Below are 21857 nucleotides of genomic sequence, written 5' to 3'. Positions count from 1 at the left end.
TGTACTGCTCTCTTCTGCTTACCCCTGGGTATTGTGACTAGCTGTACCATCACTGCTCCCTGATGGGCACTGCTTCTCTGTTCTCTGCAGAAAACTGTGCTGCCTCTTCTGGGTGTCTCCTCTAGTTCCTATCTGTGTTGTGCACTGAACTTTCTCTCCTACTACCCCAGCTATCTTTAGTCTGTTTGTGCCATCTGCTGCTTTTTTGCTACCTTCTAGACTGTAGCAGCTAGTAAACCTTTCTCTTATAAGGAAAAGGCTAAACATTCCACGTGTTCCTAGGGCTCTGGTGGCCTGAACCCAGGCAGGCAACCAGAAGAAGCCCTTAGGCTAGGATTAAGTTCATTCTTTTTTTTTTTTAATTTTAAATTTTTTTAAAAAAACCCTTACCTTCCGTACTGTGTATTGGCTCCAAGGCAGAAGAGTGGTAAGGGCTAGGCAATGGGAGTCAAGTGACTTGCCCAGGGTCTGAGGCCAGATTTGAACCTAGGACCTCCTGTCTCTAGGCCTGTCTCTCAATCCACTGAGCTACTCAGCTGCCCCCTAAGTTCATTCTTTTGTCTTACCTGTTCTCACTGGAAGTCCCTAGCCCCAGCCAATGTTCTGACTCAGAATCAGAAAATTCCTTTTAATTCCTGATTGTTAGTTTGCGTCCCTCCAACCATTTAAGGATAAAACCACAGAGGAGTTATGTGGGGATAGGGTAACTAGGCTCTCTTTATTCCTGATAAGTTCCTGGATGGCATGCATTGCACATGGATCTGGGGTAAGGGAAAAGAAAACTAGATGAAGCCTGAAGGACTCTGGATCTCTACCACAGAGCTTTAGTTTTCCGCTCCTGCCAGCAGTAAAGTTCTTGGATTTTGGTAATCATTCCTTCCAGTGACAAACCTTGCCTGTCTCTCTCTCTCTCTCTCTCTCTTTTTTTCGATTTTAAACATTATTTTTATTTGGTCAATTTCAAACATTATTCATTGAATACAAAAATCATTTTCTTTTCCTTCCTCTCCTCCTGCCACCCCTCCCATAGGCGATGGGCGATTCCAGTGGGTATCACATGTGTCCTTGATCCGAACCCATTTCCATGTTTTTGGTGTTTGCATTAGGATGTTCATTTAGAGTCTTCATCCCCAATCATATTCCCTCGACCCTTGTAGTCAAGCAGTTGCCTTTCTTTGGTGTTTTTGTTCCCACCATTTGTCCTCTGCTTGTGGATATTTGACTGTCTCTTGATGCTTAGAATTTACAACTGCAACAGGAAATGGGGAAAATTCTCAACCTGAGAAGGAGAAGTATTATTGCTGTTGTTTTTAAATCCTTACTTTCTGTCCTACTAACAATTCTAAGACAGAAAGGCAAAGGCTAGGCAAACAGGGCTAAGTAATTTGCTCAGGGTCACACAACTAGGAAGTGTCTGAGGTCAGGTTGGAGCCCAGGTCCTCCTGACACTAGACCTGGGATTCAACCATTGACCCACCTAGCTGCTCCCAGAGAAGTGAATGTGTCTCCTCTTTTGTAAAATCAGGGGCTTGGACCAGATGATTCCTGAGGTCCCTGGAATCTTATGTGATTCTATGATATCAGAGTTATGAAGTTCTAGACATCTTAAAAACATATATGAGTGGATGATTCTGATCTTCCTTGGGATATAAGTGGAGCCAAATCTCTTAGGTCCCTGGCTATTGGTTTCTAACTTGGAAAGATCAGGCTTTCCAGCACTTGGGTCAATGGGGCATGATTTCAACTCTCTCTAGCTGTGTAGAACACAACCTTTCCATGTCTTTTCATCATATGATCCTTAGAAAGTCCCTATCACAGTGGCAGACCTTTGGTGAACATATAAGAACTCTGTCTTACGCCATGTTTGAGACTGATATTCAGATGCTTATAAAAAACTCTTTGCTGTTGTGTATACTATTCATTCACTTTATATTTATGTCACATATGCATGTACATACACATATTTGTAGAGTCACACACATTAGGTAGCTTAAAGGATAGAATGCTGGGCCTGGAGTCAGAAAGATCGAAATTCAAATCTGAATGCAGATGCTTCACTAGCTATGTGATGCTGAACAAGTCACTTACCCTCTGTCTGCCTCAGTTTCCTCATCTATAAAATGGGGATAACAATAGCACCTACTTCATAGGATTGTTGTGATGATCACATGAAATAATTATTATAAAGTGCTTAGCACAGTGCCTGGCACATAATACAGTCTATATAAATATTTATAATATCAATAATAGTGCATATATGTATGGATGTGTATACTTATTTCTCCCATTGGAATGAAAACTTTTTGCTGGGAGAGATTATTTCATTATTGAGACTCATGTATTATTAGGCCCTGGCACATAGTTGGCCCTTAATAAATGCTTGTTGATTGAAGGCATATTTCAAAGAATCTTGCATGATGTTAATAAATAAACTGGAGGCAGTTTGCAGGAAGAGAGCCTTCAAAACCCTATTTTGTTCTTTCGAATCAAACATTTTTTTAATTTTTTGTTGTTGTTTTTAACCCTCACCTTCTGCCTTAGTATCAATTCAAGACAGAAGAACAATAATAGGAAGCAGCTGGGTAGCTCAGTGGATTGAGAGCCAGGCTGAGAGATGGAGGTCCTAGGTTTAAATCTGGCCTCAGACACTTTCTAGCCATGTGATCCTGGGCAAGTCACTTAACCCCCATTGCCTAGTCCTTGCCACTCTTCTGCCTTGGAACTAATACATAGTATTGATTCTAAGATGGAAGGTAAGGATTTAAAAAAAAAAAGAACAATAAGGGCTAGGCAATGGGGGTTAAGTGACTTGCCCAGGGTCACATAGCTAGGAAGTGTCTATGACTAGGTTTGAACCCAGGTCCTCCTGACCTTAGGCCTGGCACTCTATCTAATGTGCCATCTAGTTGCCCCTCATAGAGTTACTGAGAATCAACCAATAGACCTTGTATTCTGTTCACTTTTCAGTTAATTGTGGAAATTTAAACATTCTGTCTGCTAAAGTTGCCTATTTACTTCTCATATTCCAAGGATAATGATTTTCAAAAATATTTTTTAAGGACTGGAGAATAGGCATATGATCCATTTGTTGATATTTGTTTTTTTTTGTTGTTGTTGTTGATAATTTTCTTAATGCCTTTAGATTCCCTCTCCTCTTCCTCCTCTCCAAGTATTTGGAATTCTTCTCTTCTTCAATCTTTTAAAAGAATTGATCCCCAAAGGGCCTCAAAATTGCATTTCTTCTTCCCCCATGCACCACTTCTTTGCCTGACTTACTTCAGCTGTTTTTCCCATCTTTGTTTTCTTTTGTGGAACGGAAAAGCACTATGTGTCAAGGCCCTGTGTGAGCTAAGCCCTGGAAATGTGAAACAATCCCTCTTCTCAAGGAGTTCACACTCTAATTGAAGGAGCCAAAACATAAAAAAAAGGTTCAGTTCATGGCAGATGGAAAGACTGTCCCCACTCCCTCATTTTCTACCTTTTTTTATTAATTGAATTTATTTCAAGATACCTCAGCCTCTCTCTCTCCTCCCCACACCATAGAAGGCATCATCTGGCTAACAGAGAGGTATAAGTAGATTATGTCTTTTGTATTTCTATTTCTCATTTCATTCTCTGGAGGTGAACATTTATAAGTCATTCCTCAAATATTAGATCCATAACTATATATAGTGTTCCATATGTTATTTTTACTCTTCATTATCCCATGTAGTTCTTTCCTGGTTTTATTTGTTTGCTTGTTTGTTTAAATCCTTACCTTCCACCTTAGAATCAATACTATGTGTTGGTTCCAAGGCAGAAGAGAGGTAAGGACTAGGCAATTGGGGTTAAGTGACTTGCCCAAGGTCACATAGCTAGGAAGTGTCTGAGACCAGATTTGAATCTAAGACTTCCCATCTTTAGACCTGGCTTTTAATCCACTGAACTACCCAACTGGCCCCACTGTTTTTGTTTTTTTAATTTTAACTCTTACTTTCTATCTTAGAATCAATATTGTATATTGATTCCAAGGCAGAAGAGCGGGAAGGACTAGGCAATGGGGTCACATAGCTAGAAAGTGTTTGATTACAGATTTGAACTCAAGGCCTCCTATGTCCAGGCCTGGCTCTCAATCCACTTAGTCACCTATCTGCCCCTGCCTCCAAGTTGTTAAAAAAAATCATCTGCTCATCATTTCTTATGGTGCAGGAGTATTTCATCATAATCATATGCAACAATTTGTTCAGTCATTCCCCAATTGATAAATATCTTCTCATTTCCCAGTCATTGCCACCACAAAGAGAGCTACTATAAAGCTTTTAGAACACATAGGTTCTTTTCCTTTTCCTTGGTCTCCTTAGGAAATAGACCCAGCAAGGGCATTGTTGGTATGCCCAGTTTATAGCTCTCTGAGGGTAATTCCAATTTTTTCTCCAAAATGGTTGAATCAGATCCCAGTTCTATCAAGAGTGTATTAGTGTCTCCATTTTCCCATATTCCTTCCCACATTTGTCATTTTGTCCTTTGGTCACTTTAGTCAATCTAATGGGCATGAGATGACACCTCAGAAGTGTTGTGGTTTGCATTTCTCCATTCAGTAGGGATTTAGAGCATTTTCCACATACCTATATATGCCTTTGTTTTCTTCATCCAAAAACTGTCTTTTCATATCTTTCACCCATTTATCAATTCAAAGATGGCTCTTATTCCCATAGATTTGACAAAGTTCTCCATACATTCCAGCCATGAGACCTCTATCACCCCATCATTTTCTATAAATCAACAACACTACTGTTCAGATGAAAGAGAAACTAAACATGGCATGTAAAAGCTGAAGAGACTTTATAATACAAAATGCAGACCAGAACTAGAAAGGACCAAAGACTAGGGAAGACCAGAGCTACAAGATGACTCAGAACATGAGATGTCAAAAACTGAAAGGCACCTCAGAACAAGTATTAGAGCTGGACCAGGACTCACATGGTAGGAGTAATCTCCTAATCACCCCACCTGTGAAAAGACGCCTAATGTTTACTTGAAAGGCATTCAGACATTTTTAAAGACTTCATCAGCTAGTGTTAAATGGAAGCCCCTTTGCTCAGTAGGAACACCAGTTGGCTCAGGCTAAGATGGTTGATGACCTCATTTGAGACAGAAGACTGAGACCGAGATCACTTCCTCATTATCTGAGTTCAAAGCAGTCACGAGTAGAACCAAGGACGTTAGATGCTTGGCCATTGGATTGGGATGGGAACTTTGCTCAGTGGAATCAACTCAAGGAGTTCACTGTGCCTATACTTGCTGCATATCTTTCTTCTGCTGTTCCCAAGTACCTTTTTGTTAACTGTTGAATGACCTATGAAGGTGTCATTTTGTTCCAGTGTCAAACCTATACTACCAGTGGACTCATCTGAGTCAGGGCTATCCCAGAATACCTTACTACATAAAATGTCAGTGCTGGGACGTGCCTTAGAGCCCTGAATAGCAGAACCTCAGAGTCTCACTTGAAAGCAAGTTTTAATACAAAAGAGAAGAAGAGAGCATTGGACACCTAGAGGAGGGGTAGAAGCCAAGTCGATGCTTCCATTGGTACTTACATTTGGTCTTCTTCCCTTTTTGTCTTTTTCATCATTACAAGAGGAGCCCCAGGCTATCCAGCCAGCTAGGCACTGGCACAGCTATGGCCCCTGATGATTGGACTGGATTCCCCTGCGGTGGCTGCTGTCCTCATTCTCTGGCACCAAGCTGAGGCTGGTGGCTGAAAATGTCTAAAGAATAGCCACCCAGCAATCATCTCCTGCTGGGTTCTGCCTGGGCTATTTATAGCATACAGTTCTACACGGCCTCATTTATGACTTGCCTGGGCAGGCTGAGCGGTGGCTGGTCCTTGCTCTCAATGCCCAGGACTGTCAATGGTTATCAGCAATTGAATGCTGTAGTCAGAGAAGTAGAACTAAAAGGGACCCTGGATGTTAGCTAGTATAACTATCACATTTGGCAGATGAAGAACTGAGGACCAGACGGGGACTTCCTGAAGGCCATGACGTTAATAAGGGCCAGAACCAAGAGCAGAACCTAGGGTATCCAGCTTCCAGACTAGTGAAAGGGTGGGGTAGAAACTTCCCTATCCTATTTCAGCCTTGATACCATAACTTAGAACATGCCTCAATCAGTCACAGGCCTTAGACCAAGGGCTAAACAGCCTTCCAACTGGAATAACATTACCTAAGAATCTTGTTTAGATAGGCAGAGGAAAGTTGGCCATGCCTCAGGGATTGCCAATAAATTATCAAGTGAATTCAGAAGGGATTCATTCCAGAAACCGGAGCAAGCGTGGAGTTTTAGCTGAACCCCCCTGAGAAGGAAATGCCTTTGGGGAAGGAGAGGCCTTGACTTTGGCCTCAGCCAGGTCTCCTCCCTGTTAGATTTATTTTTATTGATGTCTTTTTTTTCCACATTCATTTTCAACTATATCCCTCCCTCCTACCCCATGCATTGACCTATCCCTTGTAATGTAGGTTTTAAAAGAAAAAGGAAAAAAGCTGTTCAGCAAAATTAATCAACATCCCTACTGTATGTGACAGTGGATGCAATCTTCCATGTTTATAGTCTCCCAGCTCTGCAATGAAGGGAGGGAGGTGCATTTTCTTGGTCCTTCTTTGAGGGCAAGCTTAGTCATTACAGCATATAGATTGGCTTTGGTTTTCTAGTTTATCTACATTGGTGTAGTCATTATGTATATGTTGTTTTCCTAATTCTGCTTACTTCACTTTGTATCAGTCCACGAAATCTTCTCACATTTCTGTGTTCTTCACATTTGCCATGTCTCATAAATGGCGTATTAATAGTCCACTATTTTAATGTATCACAATTTGCTTATTTGATTACCTCTTTGCTTCTAGTTCTTTAATACCCCCCAAATATTTTTATAGGCAAGGACGCTTTTTGTCTAAGCACTTCTTGAGGAAGCAGGGAGATATTTGGGTCAAAGGCCAGGGGTACTTTAACTACTTTTAAAATATCAGTTCCAAATTGCTTTCCTGGATGGTTGGGCTAATTCATGCCTCTGTGAACAGTGTAATAACACATCTGTTTTTTCACACTTTTCTATAATCTATCTTGCCCTTACCACTTGGGTAAGTGTGTAGAGGAAGTTATAAGAGGCTTCGTGGATAAGATAGCATTTGAGTTAGGTCTTAAAGGAGGGCAAGAATCTGAAAGGCAAAAAAGAGGAAGGAGGACGCAGGGGGCCTAGTGAGCTATGGTATGGAGACAGAAAATGTGCCCAACTGGTCAGCATATCGGCTCACATTTCTTGGAATACTTAAAGGTTTAACAGTGCAAAAGGTCACAACTTATAAGGCACAGTCCACTAGGTAGATCAGTGGATAGAATGCCAGGCTTGGAGATAGGAGGTTCTGGGTTCCATCTGACTGCACATGCTTCTAAGTTGTGTGACCCTGGGCAAGTCACTTAATTTGCCTAGTCTCCTGCCTTGGGACTGACACAGTACAGATTCCAAGACAAAAGGCAAAAGGCAAAAGGCAAAAAAAAAAAGGTTATAAGGCATACTATATTTAAGATCATTCCTATTTTACATATGAGAAAACTGAGGCTCAGAGGTATGGTGCAGGGTCACTGAGATTTGAAATCAGGCTCCCTTCCTGGAAGCCTAGAACTCTTTTCATCACATCATGCTGGTTATTCTGATGTCTTTCACATGTTTTCTAACTCCTAGCTATGAGATGGCTAAATTTGGGGTTCAGACTTATTGACCCTTTCCTTGAAAATGTTGACTTAGGCTAACTTTTAAATGGTATTTGTGCACTTTATATTATTATTATTACATATTAAGCTAGTATATCTGTTAAAAAAAAAAGAAACTGACTGCTGAATATGAACTCCTCAAAAATTGAAGACATCAATGAATGCTTGGTGGAGCTCTTTGTCCTGTGGCTAAACACATGGTTTACAAAAGACAAATCAAAACAAAACTGAGACAAATCCTTATTTTTTTTAACAAGCAAAAGTTTTATTTGTTTCATAAACAGGTCAAATTATATTAATGTAAAACAGAGAAAAACAGACAAAATTCTTACACACAACACACACAGGGCACAAAACTAGAGAGGCCTGATAGGTAGGGTGGGTACAGGTCCTTCCCAACACCTAATTGAACCATCAAAGGAACAAGGAGACAAACCCACAGAGCTCTGTACAAAGGTCGAAGGAGAATCCAAGGAAACAGATAGTCTGTCACTCAAATATCAAAAAAGCAAAGTAATTTCAGTGATCACAGAAAAATCTAGAAAACTACCATGTTTGTTATTCTCCCCTATTTTTTTTAAAGTTGCTTAAAAAGGATAAAAAGTACACAGACACTCTCATAAGGCACAAACAGATTTCTGTACAAGCCATTTCATCGAGGAAATTTAAAAGACACCGAAGGAGAAAGACAGTTAATGCCACTCATTCCCAGGAGACTTCCTTTTCCTGAACCCGTGGCTCCCCTTGCAGAAACCTGCACCAAGGTGTGATAAGGCAGAGTTAGGGCCACTCCAGACTTGCCATCCAAGCTGTGATCTAGACTTAAATGCTACCCTGAATGGTTGAGCCTGGGAGTCCCTGCTGGGGAATAAGGATTTTCGGCTCTCTAGCCCAAGCTCTGTAATTAGATCTGGGCTATTCTTCTGTCCCGCCCTTGGTATAACTGGGTGGGTTTTTGTTTTTTGGACCAAATTTATGATTTCAGCGGTGTTACGAACTCCAGGAGATGAAACAACCTGCATTGCATCTGCAGCTCTCTAATTGCTGTTCAAACGACAGAGGGTAAGGGACTTGTCCAGGAAGAAAGAGCCAGCCTTAGGCTGAGGCTGCTCTGAACTAACATATTCCTGACTCTTCTATCCACTCACTAACTCATGATGTATCTTGGGTTGGGTTTGAGATACGTATTTTTAAATCTCTCAACTCCAGAGTGTTAACAGCTGTCCCAGTGGAGCCTGATAAGGAAGAGAGGAGGACTAGAAGAATGAGTCAAGGAGAGTGAACCAGGGAAGTAGACTTTAAGCCTATTTTAGGGATTAGAGGAAACTAATTGGGTTGCAAGTTGGCCATGGGGGACTGTTGCTCTGGAGGACAGCAATTCTTGAATGGACACAGAAAGGAAAACATTGCCAAATTATCCCACTGGGAAGTACCACAAAGCAACAAAAAGAAGAAGAAGAAAACATCCTTCAGAAAATCATTTGTAACAAATAATTCCAGACCCAGCCCTTTCCAAAGGCACAACTGTCACAGTCTGGTCAAAACTTGATCATTGTGGGAAGGCTGAGTTGGCTGCCTGCATTAGGTCTCTGGGAAGGGTTGTTTCCCTTTTTTTTTCTGACCTTCTGACCTATAGTGTGAGAGAAGTCATTTTCTCAGGGGCCCTGGAGCAAGGGAGAACAGCTATTCCAAAGAGGTCAGATTCTTGTGGACCCATCAGTCTTCTCTTGCTTGAGTAATAGATTACAAGCTCATGCTGTCTTTGAGGCATCTCTACTTTTCAAGACTCTAGCAGAGATTAGGAATGGGCCTGGCAATGAGGATAGACTAGAGGTGTGGTGGTCTAAGAAGTCTGGGTCTATAGTTTTCTCTGGCTCCCTAAGCCACACATCATCATGTCCACCCTCACTCTCCATTTCATCTCTCTTTCAATAATTTCCTATTGAAAGCTTAGTGGCAAAATTCAATGATTAGTGTCAAGTCAAACTCTGTTTTTTTCCCAATAGCACTGGCATGTGGGGGCCAGAATTTCTCTAGAAATGAAAAGCAAGTTGTCCAGCCCTTGCAAAACATCTTCTTCCTGACTTCATCTCTAAATTTCTCCACTTAGCCCTTTACAAAGGTCCATCGTTTCTATCTCTTCTTGTGGCCCATCCTCAGGAGTAGAACTGGATGCAGCTCCACAAACCCAGTTTCAACTGTTTGGTCCCTGGGGTACATCAGTCTTGCCTTTGTCCACCAATCAGTAGTAGGGTCAAAGAACAGAGCTGCAACAATGGCAGGTTCTCCTGGGGAGTTTTGGGGTTGGAAAAGCACTCAGGCGAGCTAAAAAGAGGAATCCTCAAGGTAATTCGAGGACAGACCTTCTGTTAGAAATTCCAGATTCAACCACCGGACTCAGTCTAAACCAGTCTAAACAAAATTCCAAAACAAAGGCACCCTAGTACTGACTTAAGAGTTCATTTACTAAACCTTGTTTACTTTAGGAGCAGAGAATTGAGAACCAGAAGGGACTTTGGAGGTGATCTAGTCCAACCTTCTCATTTCACAAATAAGGAAACTGGGGTCCACAGAGGATGAGAGGCAGTATGGCATTGTGGTTAAAGCACTGAATTTAGAGTCTGAGATATATCGGTCCAAATGCTACCTCTGACCCTGACAGGAAGTCATTTAACTTCTAAGTCTTAGATCTTTTTCTAAAATGAGGATAATATTTAGATCGCCTAACTCACAGGGTTGTTTTGAGGCTCAGATCAGCTAACATATGTAAAGTGCTTTGCAAATTAGAGTGTAATGTAAATAGAATTTATTATTAATCATTAAACTACTTGCCCAAGGTCAAGTAGGTAGCAGGTTTGAAGTTCAAGTCCAGGACCTCCATGTCCCAAAATCTAGATCCTCTTCTCTTCCCTCACTGTAACAAAACTGGTCACAGAACACACTGATCCATGAGGAAACACAATAGCAAGATTAAAGCAGTGTCCAAGCCCCATCCTCTGAGAGCTTAATGTAGGGTCTTTGACACTTCTGAAAGGTCAACAAAAGGGTTAGAACCATAGAGTCACTCACTGGACCTTAGTCTAACTCCCTCATGGTAGAGCTATGGAAACTGAGGCTGAGAGAGGGCAACAAGGTCTTCCAGCCTCACAGAATGGCAGAAAGAATTAAAACCCAGCTTCTCTAACTCCAGCTCCAGAGTTCTCTTCATACTTTTATGCAGCCTGTTCTTCTTGCATAAAGTTCTAAGAAACAGGTCCTGGGGCCTGTGTTCCTCCATTCCAGGCTAGAAAGAATGCCACGTCTAAAGATTTTTCCTTTCCTTTTAAAGCAGAGGCTGTGGAGAGCAGTTTATCACATACTTTTCACTCTGGGCAAAAGAGGTCTAAATTGGGCATTACGAAGAAGCAAGAAAAATACCAGGCAGTACTACCAAGGGCGAATACCCATGTGGCCATCATGGGCAGCGAATGAGTGAACTTCAGTGGTTAATTTAGAAAAAAAAATGAAGTGCTTCAAGCATTGAAGAATGCCTCACTTAAAAAGAAATGCCAACCAAACCCCAATTCCTCTTAGATGATCGTGCTATTTATGGCAGTGGCTCGGCAGGTTAAAACAGGCCATTGTCTCATTTTTTTCCTCACATAGCAGGTCATCAGGAGCAGAGCCTGTGATGCTCTCAGAGGCGTGGACTACCCATTAATAGTTTTCAAATCTCTGCACTTAAAGATCAAAGTGGCATGCTAATGGTTCTGAGATGCAATATGGGCCAAAATAAGGGGCTGGCAGGGAGGGGGGACTACAGGAAGAAAGACCCCCACCTTTAGTCCTCTTGATTGTAGGCTTGCATGCACAGGTTGTGCTGGGTGTGCTCAGGCACACCCTGGTATCTCAAAAAGAAAAAAAACACAACCCTGATATTTGTATTTCATTTTTAAATGTATTTTTAAGTGAGGCTTAGCTGTTATTTTAGGGGAAAATGTTTCATTAAATTTTAGTTTCTTGGGTTTGATGCCTAAAAGTAATGTTCTTTATGCATAAATTGGTCAACCAATAAATATTTTGCCTTAAAAAAAAGAATTGACTGGGTGCACACCTTAATGAAACGTATGGAATATACCTATATTCCTGCCACATCTGAGGCCTAAATGCCCCTAAGATAGAGCCAGAGTCACCAAAATTAACACTGACAAAGATTTGTATGAAGAATAGAAGAAAGAAAACAGTGGAGTTACAGACAGCTAGTTGCTCTTTTAAAAATCAAATCCTTTATCTTCTGGGTCTGTGGTCCCCTTTAAAAATATAGTTAAGGAGGACAGTTAGGTGGCTCAGTAGACAGAGAGTCAGGCTTGGAGATGGGAGGTCCTGGGTTCAAATTTGGCCTCAGACACCTTTTAGCTGTGTGACCCTGGGCAAGTCACTTAACCCCAATTGCCTAAGCCTTTGCCACTCTTCTGTTTTCAAACCAATACTTAGTATTGATTCTACGACAGAAAGTAAGGGTTTTTTTTTTTTTTAAAAACAAACAAACAACCCACAGTTAAGTTCCCTATTATCTGTCACTCCTGAGGAACAAATGTACTGTTAGGTAAATCCACTATTTTGGTCAAAATAGAAAGACCAACTGTATTATACATTGGTTTGCTATTTTTCAAAGAATCAGTTTACAGATATATAATATGGAAATTAGGTTGGGCATCATTTACTCTTTCTATGAAGATAATGAGGTCCAGTTACCTGGGGGGCCCCAAGGCTAAGTAATTTGCCCAGGGTCATCCAGTGAGACTGTCAGAGGTTCAGCTCATGTCTTCCTAGCTTTATGGTCATTGTTGTGGCCACTAAGCAACCCTTTCTCTTGGTCAACACACTCCTGACACTGTTTCTAAATAGAGGAGCAGAAGGTACAGTCAGCTTTGTCTTCTGGTCTCAGTTAGCAAGATTGGGGATGTGACACTTCCAAAACAACATCCACCAAAGGGCTTCATACAGCAGACCTTTTGGATCTCCTGGTCATTTCTTTTCACATCTCATCTTAACTCAACTTGATATCTGGATGAGTTAGGAAAAAAGAGGAACATGCAGACCCTTTCTAACCCCAAGGAATGTTCCAACTGGAGATCTGCTCTGTCCCTTCCACCCTGCCTCATCATGAGAACAATGACCTAAGAACCAAAGCTAATTGGCTCTAACTTCTTCTACCTTTACCTATCTTCCCTTTGGAAAGGGTGAGTTGACTAGATTTGGTCTAAAATAAACATCCCTTACGTATATCTGATATCTTGAACCCTTGTAATGTACTCTCACATCTAATATCTAAGCTGATCATCATGACAGCTGCTGCAAAGTAGGTAGGGAAGGCTTTATTATTCCCATTTGACAGGTGAGATAACAGACACAAAGATAGGACTCACCTAAAGCCTCTACGATGAGTTAGAAGCAGAAATGAGCCTAGAACTTTGGGGCAGGGAGAGAATATCTTCTGAATCTCAGGCTACCACTCTTGCTGCCATACTCTGCTGTTTCTCTGACAAACAGATCCCAACCAGCCTTTGGTGGCTCTTATGCAATGGTTCTCAATTCTCTAACTTCTGGAACTCTTGGGGAGATACTGCTTTTAAGAGGACTACTGCAGAGGTCAGCCATCTCTCCCACAGGTACATTTTTATCGATTTGCTCCCTTGGGTGAGGGTGTGGAAGGCTCTTCTTGAATATGGACAGATGGTGACAGCCACCTCTGATATACCACATATGGCTGCAGCTGCACTAGGAGGAGATGCCACCAGGGACATCACAGGCTCTGTTAGCAGTAAAAGGATGGTCAGGAAAAGAACACAGGTGAAATTGGGCTCTGTTTCTCAAGGAAGGCAGCCAATCTTAAACAATCCTCCTTAAAAAATGCACCAAAGAGGGTCCCACTTCAAGATTGTCAGTCGATGCCATAATTATCAGTTAACACCTTATGAGCTGACAATCCACTAGAGATTAGTTGACAGTTAACTGAGAACATGACCAGGATATAAGAACTAGGTAGCATGGAGGCCCAGGAGGGAAGTTAATGGGAAGCCAATAAAAACAAGCTCTTCCTGCTTCTAAATTTATCCTAGATTGGAGGACAGACCCTGGTCCTACTGAACATCACCTTGTATGCCCTAGATTGTCAACCCCTGGGCAAGTGATGGAAGATCTTTAGGGGCTCTAGCTCAGGTAGCGAATGACTTCAGAAGTGGCCCTAGTCTCTGTATTTCAGTTTCTTCTTTATGGAAGAGGGACTATGATGTGTGGACCTCCTAATTATAAATATTAAGAAGATAATATATTTTTAAAAGCATTTGGAGACTTGGGGGAAGAGAGAAGGTGCTTGGAGCACAAAATTCCTTTCTGTAGAGCAGGTGTGAGGGTAACGCATCTTCTGGGAGAAGCCAGAGTTCTAGCTTTGGCTGCACACTGGGACTGGTGAAATCACTCTCAAAAAATGGAGTTAAAAAACAAACAACCAACTAAAGCAAAACCCCAAACCCAACAACAAGTTGCTAATTAAAAAACAAACTAGGCACCCAGATACAGCTGTTCACATCTCCAGTTGCAAACAGTGCACTGATGATCCAACTTTCCTTTTCAAATATTATTACCCCCAAATATTTCTGGTTGGGCAAAAACTGAAAATGTTCACTAGTCATTCATACAACAGCTTCTGAAAAGTGAAAGAACATGGAAAGGGACATAAGCACTTGCTTGTAGCTGGTCCTCAAGTCCTTCGGTGTTCGTTGAGACTCTGTGCCTCTGGAGAGAGCTCAGATGGTGTCAGGGAACTCCTACATTCATTCTCTCATCCTCTCTCACCATCTCTTTCTCTCGCTCTCTCTCATTCTCACCATCTCTCACAGTCTCTCTCTTTCACTCTCTCTTGCTTTTTTTTTTCTCCCTTCACTGTCTCCCAGCTCTTCTCCCTTTTTGCTTTGTTCTCCCATCTCTCTCTGCCTCTGTACGTACACACACTCAATGGAGCTGGCCTTAGAGAGGGCAAGGATGTATGCTACAGTGATTACCTGTGACAATGCCTGTGATCATCTATAGGACGGTAATGACATCTTTAGGAAAAGTATTCTCTTACCAGAAGCAGCTACCCCTCCTCCCTCAGACCCTTTGTTGAGTTCCATAGCTAGGCCAGTTCCCTGATTTTCCTACCATTAAAAACACACGAGAAGAGATGGGGAGACCTCTTGGCGTAACCAGGGACCAGCCACTGGCAGTGGGTGGCAAGGCATGGTTCCGGGTTTGCTTAGTAAAGCCCCTTTGCCCACTCTCACGTGATGGTGGACTTGGGGTGTCACCGAGGGGCTAAGGCCGGTAGATCTTAATGACATCCTTGATGGTGCGTCGACAGATTGGGCAGCAGGCATTGGGCTGCTTCCTCAGTTTAAGACCACAGGTGTGGCAGAGGCACATGTGGCCACAGGTGTAGATGACCATGTCAACTTCACTGTCAAAGCAGATGGTGCACTCGCCATTCTTGTTGCTCAGAGGCTCGGGAGGAGAGAATGCAGGTGATGTGGGAGGGCTCAAAGGAGAGCTGGGAGCAGTCACTATTCAAGAGAAAAATGAGAAAAACACAAATGTATACTTTCCCCAAAAATTTCTTAATCCTGAAATTCACAATCTCTACCGCTCCTAACTCCCTCTCCACCAAAAGCAATGATTCTTAGCTTCAGATGATGTAAAATTCACCAGAATAACATATAGGTATAATATTTATAATATTATAATATATGAATATATAAATATATTAAAATAACAATAAGTATAATAACTCTAGGTATAAACTAAAAAAACCCAAGTAACAAATTTTAATATAAAATAAAAATTAATTAATTAAAAAGAATAAAAATAAAATTTAAAAATTTAATACAAATTAGAAATAAATGTGGTAATCACTCCTTTTTTTTTTTAAACCATACCGCCATCTTAGAATTAATACTACGTGTTTTATTAGTTAGATTCTAGTTACAAGGCAGAAGAACAGTAAGGGCTAGGCAACAAGGATTAAATGACTTGCCCAAGTGTCTTGAGACCACATTTGAATCCAGGACCTTCCATCTCCAGGCCTGGTTCTCAATCCACTAAACTTCCTAGCTAGTCCATCACTCTTCAAGGAAAGGGATCCTATGTCAGTAGGAGAAATAGGTGGTTTACTATGAATGAAAAGAATCTTCTCCTCACCTTTGCCTCTTATATAATCCTTCAAAGAACAACTTAGGGACCATCTCCCGTTTGAGACCTTTTCTGATCTCAAAAACATGACTTCCCTCCCCACCTCCACTTCTACCCCCTACACTTTGTGCTCTCTTTTTCTTGAATTTAATTTGGATTTTTTTGTATTTACTAATTTTTAGACATGTTGTAGTTCCTTCCTCCATCAATAGAATGTAAGCTCTTTGTGGGAAAGGTGATGTCCCGTATCAAAAATCGAATACCAAGATATGGTCAAATGAGTATAGGATTTAAGCATAAAGGATGATAATGATAAGTAAATTAGGAAAGCATGGAAAAATTTACTTATCAAATCTCTGGATAAGGGAAGAATTTATAACCAAACAAAAGATGGAGAGAATCATGGGAAGTAAAATGAATAATTTTTATTTTATTAAATTAAATATTTTTATACAAATAAAACCAATGTAGCCAGGATTACAAGGAAATGAGAAAACTGGGGAAAAAATTTATAGCAAGTTTCTCTGATAAGGGACTCATTTTGCAACTATATTAGGAACTGAGTCAAAATTACAAATATACAAGTTGATAAATGGACAAAGGATACAAATAGGTAGTTTTCAGAAGAAATCAAAGTTACCTAGTTCTGTGAAAAAAATGCTCTAAATTACTGCTTTTTAAAAAACTCTTACTTTCCATCTTAGAGTCAATACTAAGTATCAGTTCCAAGGCAGATAAACAGTATGGGCTAGGCAACTGGGGTTAAGTGATTTGCCCACGGTTATATAGCTTGGAAGTGTCTGAGGCTACATTTGAACCCAGGACTTCCCGTCTCCAGGCCTGGTGCTCTATCTACCAAATCACCTATTGCCCCTCTATAAGTCACTACTGATTAGAGAAATGCAAATTACAACTCTGAGATATCACCTCACACCTATCAGATTGGCTAACATGACAGAAAAAAGAAAATGACAAATATTGAAGGGGGATGTAGAAAAATTGGAACACTAATGTCCCACTTTTGGTGGGGTTGTGAAAAGGTCCAAACTCTTGAGAAAACAATTGGGAAATATATCCAAAGGGCTATAAAACTGTACATACCCTTTGATCCAGCAAACTGCTATTAGGTCTGTATCCCAAAGAGATCAAAGAAAAAGGAAAAAGAATCTGTATACACAAAAATATGTGGTGACAAATTTGTGGTTACAAAGAATTGGAAATTGAGAGGATATCCATCAATTGGGGAATGGTTAAGTATGTATATAATTGCTATGAAATACTATTGCACTATAAGAAATGATGAGTAGGATGATTTCAGAAAACCTGGGAAGACATATGAACTGATGCAAAGTGAAGTGAGCAGAACCAGTAGAACACTATACATAGTAACAGCAATATTACAAAATGACTAATTGTAAATGATTTAGCTGTTCTGATCAATACAGTGACCCAAGACAATGCTAAAGATCTTGTGATGAAAAATGCTATCTACTTCCAGAGAAAGAACTGATGAAGTCTGAGTGGAGAGTGAAGCAAAATTTCTTCAGTTTTAATTTTTTTTCTTGCTTATTTTTGCAGCATGGCGAATGTGGAATGTTTTGCTCGATTTCACATGTATAATTAATATCACATTTCTTGACTTCTCAATGGGTAGGGAAGAGGTGGGAAGGAGAAATTTGGAACTGAAAAACTTTTTTAAATGAATGTTAAAATAAATAAATAATAAATTTAATGTTAAAAAGAGGGCAGTTATATTTATTATATTATATATAATTCATAATATAGGATATAAATATAATCTATATCATATCATGATATAGAATATATTTATCATATTGTTATATTTCTAGTATCTAGTATAGTGGCCTTGTACATAGTTCTCACTAAATATATGTTGAAGTGAATTGAATCTAAGGAAAAAGAAAAAGGAAATTTGCCCATGTACCACCACATTAGCTAAATGCCCTCTAGGCAGAACCAAGTTATACAAAAAGAAAAAAGGAAATCATCTCTCTGATAGCACCTGTTATAAGGGTCATTAAAGCTGGCCTCACAGGGAAAGTTGGAGGTGGAATAATGTCTCCAATCATCTGTGAAAAGAAGTCTCCCTCAGTGGCAGAGATCATTCAAACTCGTTAATCATCCTCGAGTGGCTTCCACAGAAGCTCTGAATCTGGGAGACAAGAATACAATAGTATAGAGAGAAGGATGAGAGGGCCAAAAGGGGATATGAGTCCTCATATGTGGGGGGTATTGAGGGGCATGGTAGGGGGTTAGGGAAGTTGAGAACAGATGGAGCTAGCAAATGGCAACATTTTTCAATGGGGTTTTTGATATCTGATAATCCGAATGTCTCATTTCAGTCCTTCAGCTTGTCCCACTGGGCATCCCTGGTATTGCTTGGAAGACAGAGAATCAAAAAGATAACCCCAAAGTATTTTCATAAGAGGAAGGGACTGGGTTGTTTCAAGTCATCTAAAGAATACTGAGGGATTTGGAGAAATGTTAACCACCACATCTCTACATTTACCTCCCCTGTTCCTTCCCCTTCAATTCCTAGGTCCTGGACAAGAAAATAGAAGGAAAAACCCCAAGGATAAGGGATTCCAGAAGGAGGGCAATTGTGGTGGTTATTCAGTCATGTGGCTTTATGATCTCAGGGACTGTACATACCAGGTCCCTCTAGCCTCCACTAGCTATCATTTTTTTAAATGTTAATTACATTTTTATTTTTAATTGCTTAATTAATTAATTAAGTCAATTTAGAACATTATTCCTTGGTTACAAGAATCATATTCTTTTCCTTCCCTCCCCTCATCCCTTCCCATAACCAACCTCCAATTCCACTGGGTATTACATGTATCCTTGATCAGAACCTATTTCCATGTTGTTGATGTTTGCACTAGGATGTTCATTTATAGTCTACATCCCCAGCCATATCCCCTCGACCCATGTAGTCAAGCAGTTGTTTTTCTTCTGTGTTTCTACTCCCAGTTTTTCCTCTGAATGTGGATAGAGTTTTTTTCTCCTAGATCCCTCCAAGTTGTTCAGGATCACTGCATTGCCACTAATGGAGAAGTCTATTACATTCGATTGTACCACAGTGTATCAGCCTCTGTGTACAATATTGCCCTGGTTCTGCTCCTTTCACTCTGCATCAATTCCTGGAGGTCGTTCCAGTTCCCATGGAATTCCTCCACTTTATTATTCCTTTGAGCACAATAGTATTACATCACCATCATATACAACAATTTGTTCAGCCATTCCTCAATTGAAGGGCATCCCTTCATTTTCCAATTTTTTGTCACCACAAAGAGTGCAGCTATGAATATTCTTGTACGTGTCTTTTTCCTTATTATCTCTTTGGGGTACAAGCCCAGCAGTGCTATGGCTGGATCAAAGGGCAGACAGTCTTTTAGCACCCTTTGGGCATAGTTCCAAATTGCCCTTCAGAATGGTTGGATCAATTCACAACTCCACCAGCAATGAATTAGTGTCCCTACTTTGCCACATCCCCTCCAGCATTCATTACTTTCCCATGCTGTCATGTTAGCCAATATACTAGGTGTGAGGTGATACCTCAGAGTTGTTTTGCTTTGCATTTCGCTGATTATAAGAGATTTAGAATATTTTTTCATGTGTTTATTAATAGTTTTGATTTCTTTATCTGAAAACTGCCTATTCATGTCCCTTGCCCATTTATCAATTGGAGAATGGCTTGATTTTTTGTACAATTGGTTGAGTTCTTTATAAATTTGAGTAATTAGACCTTTGTCAGAGGTTTTTGATATGAAGATAGCTCTTATCATTTTAATATTCTCCACGGAGTTTCCTTGGCAAAGATACTGAAGGGGTTTACCATTTGCTTCTCCAGTGGATCACCTTTTGTCTGAACTCTCTACTATGATCCCCACAACAATGCAGGGATCCAGGTAGGGGTTGAAGGCAGTAGAAAGCTCAATTTTGACTAGTGTGGGCTGGAGAAGGTGATCATCTAAGAACATACATAGAGGAAAATGCCATTTAATTTTATTTTTAAATTTTATTTATTATTATTATGCAAACCACACCCCATATTGGTCACTGTTGTAAGAGCAAACTCATACATAGCCAAAACCCCAAAATAAAACCATAAACACAAAGATGTGAAAGATGACTCCAACAGTTCTTTTCTCTGAAGGTGGTTAGCATTCCCCATCATAAGACTTTAAGGACTGTTCCAGATTATTGCATTGCTGAGACTATATTTTTGTTGACTATATTTTAAGTGGGTCTAGAGGCCAGATAATAACAATAATAATATTGAGCATTTATGTAGTGCTTTAAAGTTTGCAAATCCCTGCACATACATTATCTTGTTTGCCAAAGGCAGAGACTAGTAATTCCATAGAATAACATGAATTTCATTTGGAAGAGTTTTCTGTTCTGATTGGATTTGAGCAGAAATTCTCTCTTTTTCATCATTTGGATCATTCATGCACTTCACATCTTCCTGAAGGGCTCTGCTGACAATAGGTCTTATTATCTTTATGGGCTGCTCATACCACTTTAGGATAGATCTAATGGTTAAAAAGTTTTTTCTTATATTTGAAATCTGCCTGTCTGTAACATCCATCTGGTGGGTTTAGTTCCGCAATTTGGGGCCATTCAGAACACGTCTAACCTTTCCACTTAATATTCTTCTAATTCCTAAAGATGGCAATCATTTCCCATCCCTTGCCTCCCCACCAAAGTGTTTCCTTTTGGAAGACAGAGAACCAGAGACCCCAAAACATTTTCATAACAGGAAGGGTCCAGGTTGTTTCAAGTCATCAAAAGAACGATGAGGGCTTTGGCCTCCTCTTTCCCCTTCAATTCCTAGTTCCTAGGCAAGAAAATAGGAGGGAAAAGAAAAACAAGGAATTGGGATTGCAGAAGGAAAGTAATTTGAAAAGTAATTTCTCTTATTCAAGAACAGGCTAGACTCAATGACTTTTGAGGCTCATTCCCACTATGAGGCTCTAGACTGATCAGGGAGGAGTATAGTGGATTGTCTGTCACCTCTCTAGTTTTGGACACTATGCTTCTATTAATTCAGGTGATTACATTAGGTTTTTTGGTAGCCATACCATAAATACATATCCCTACTAAACTTGTGCCTCCTTTGTCTCTTTTCCTATTAGCTGCAGTCTAGTCATGATACTTTCTTATATTTGTGCAACTGATTTTTTGAACCTAGGTATGGGTCTTTACATTTTCCCCTATTATGTAACATTTTATTGGACTTGGCTACTTCTGTTAGCCTGCATAGCTTTGATATGGATCTTGAGTTTGTCTTCCAAGTTGTTAAGCACCCCCAGTTTTTTGTGTCACCTACAAATTGGATAAGTGTGTATGATAACTATACCTTATCAAAATTTATTAAAAAAAGAAATCAAACAGAACCAGATGACAGACTCTCTTCTGCCTATGTTGACATTAATAGAATCTTTCCTTCCTTCCTTCCTTCTTTCTTTCTTTCTTTCTTTCTTTCTTTCTTTCTTTCTTTCTTTCTTTCTTTCTTTCTTTCTTTCTTTCTTTCTTTCTTTCTTTCTTTCTTTCTTTCTTTCTTTCTTCCTTCCTTCCTTCCTTCCTTCCTTCCTTCCTTCCTTCCTTCCTTCCTTCCTTCCTTCCTTCCTTCCTTCCTTCCTTCCTTCCTTCCTTCCTCCCTCCCTCCCTCCTCCCTTCCTCCCTCCCTCCCTTCCTCTCCCTCCCTCCCTCTCTCCTTTCTTTCTTTCTTTCTTTCTTTCTTTCTTTCTTTCTTTCTTTCTTTCTTTCTTTCTTTCTTTCTTTCTTTCTTTCTTTCTTTCTTTCTTTCTTTCTTTCTTTCTTTCTTTCTTTCTTTCTTTCTTTCTTTCTTTCTTTCCTTCTTTCTTTCTTCCTTCCTT

The 21857-nt window shown here is 40.2% G+C and overlaps 1 protein-coding gene across 1 annotated transcript in view; it reads right to left on the bottom strand.

The window, feature by feature from the left end:
• Window positions 1-7989: 7989 nt before the first annotated feature.
• NEURL1B (neuralized E3 ubiquitin protein ligase 1B) overlaps window positions 7990-21857 on the bottom strand; it is an 80147-nt gene continuing 66279 nt past the window's right edge. Inside the window, exon 4 of the mRNA XM_056811580.1 lies at window positions 7990-15386. The gene's annotated coding sequence lies outside the window, so the exon portion shown is untranslated. The remainder of the gene's footprint in view (window positions 15387-21857) is intronic.

Source organism: Monodelphis domestica, chromosome 1, assembly GCF_027887165.1.
Source record: "Monodelphis domestica isolate mMonDom1 chromosome 1, mMonDom1.pri, whole genome shotgun sequence".
In the NCBI taxonomy this organism is placed as follows: domain Eukaryota; kingdom Metazoa; phylum Chordata; class Mammalia; order Didelphimorphia; family Didelphidae; genus Monodelphis; species Monodelphis domestica.
This window is presented reverse-complemented; position numbering and strand designations above follow the sequence as displayed.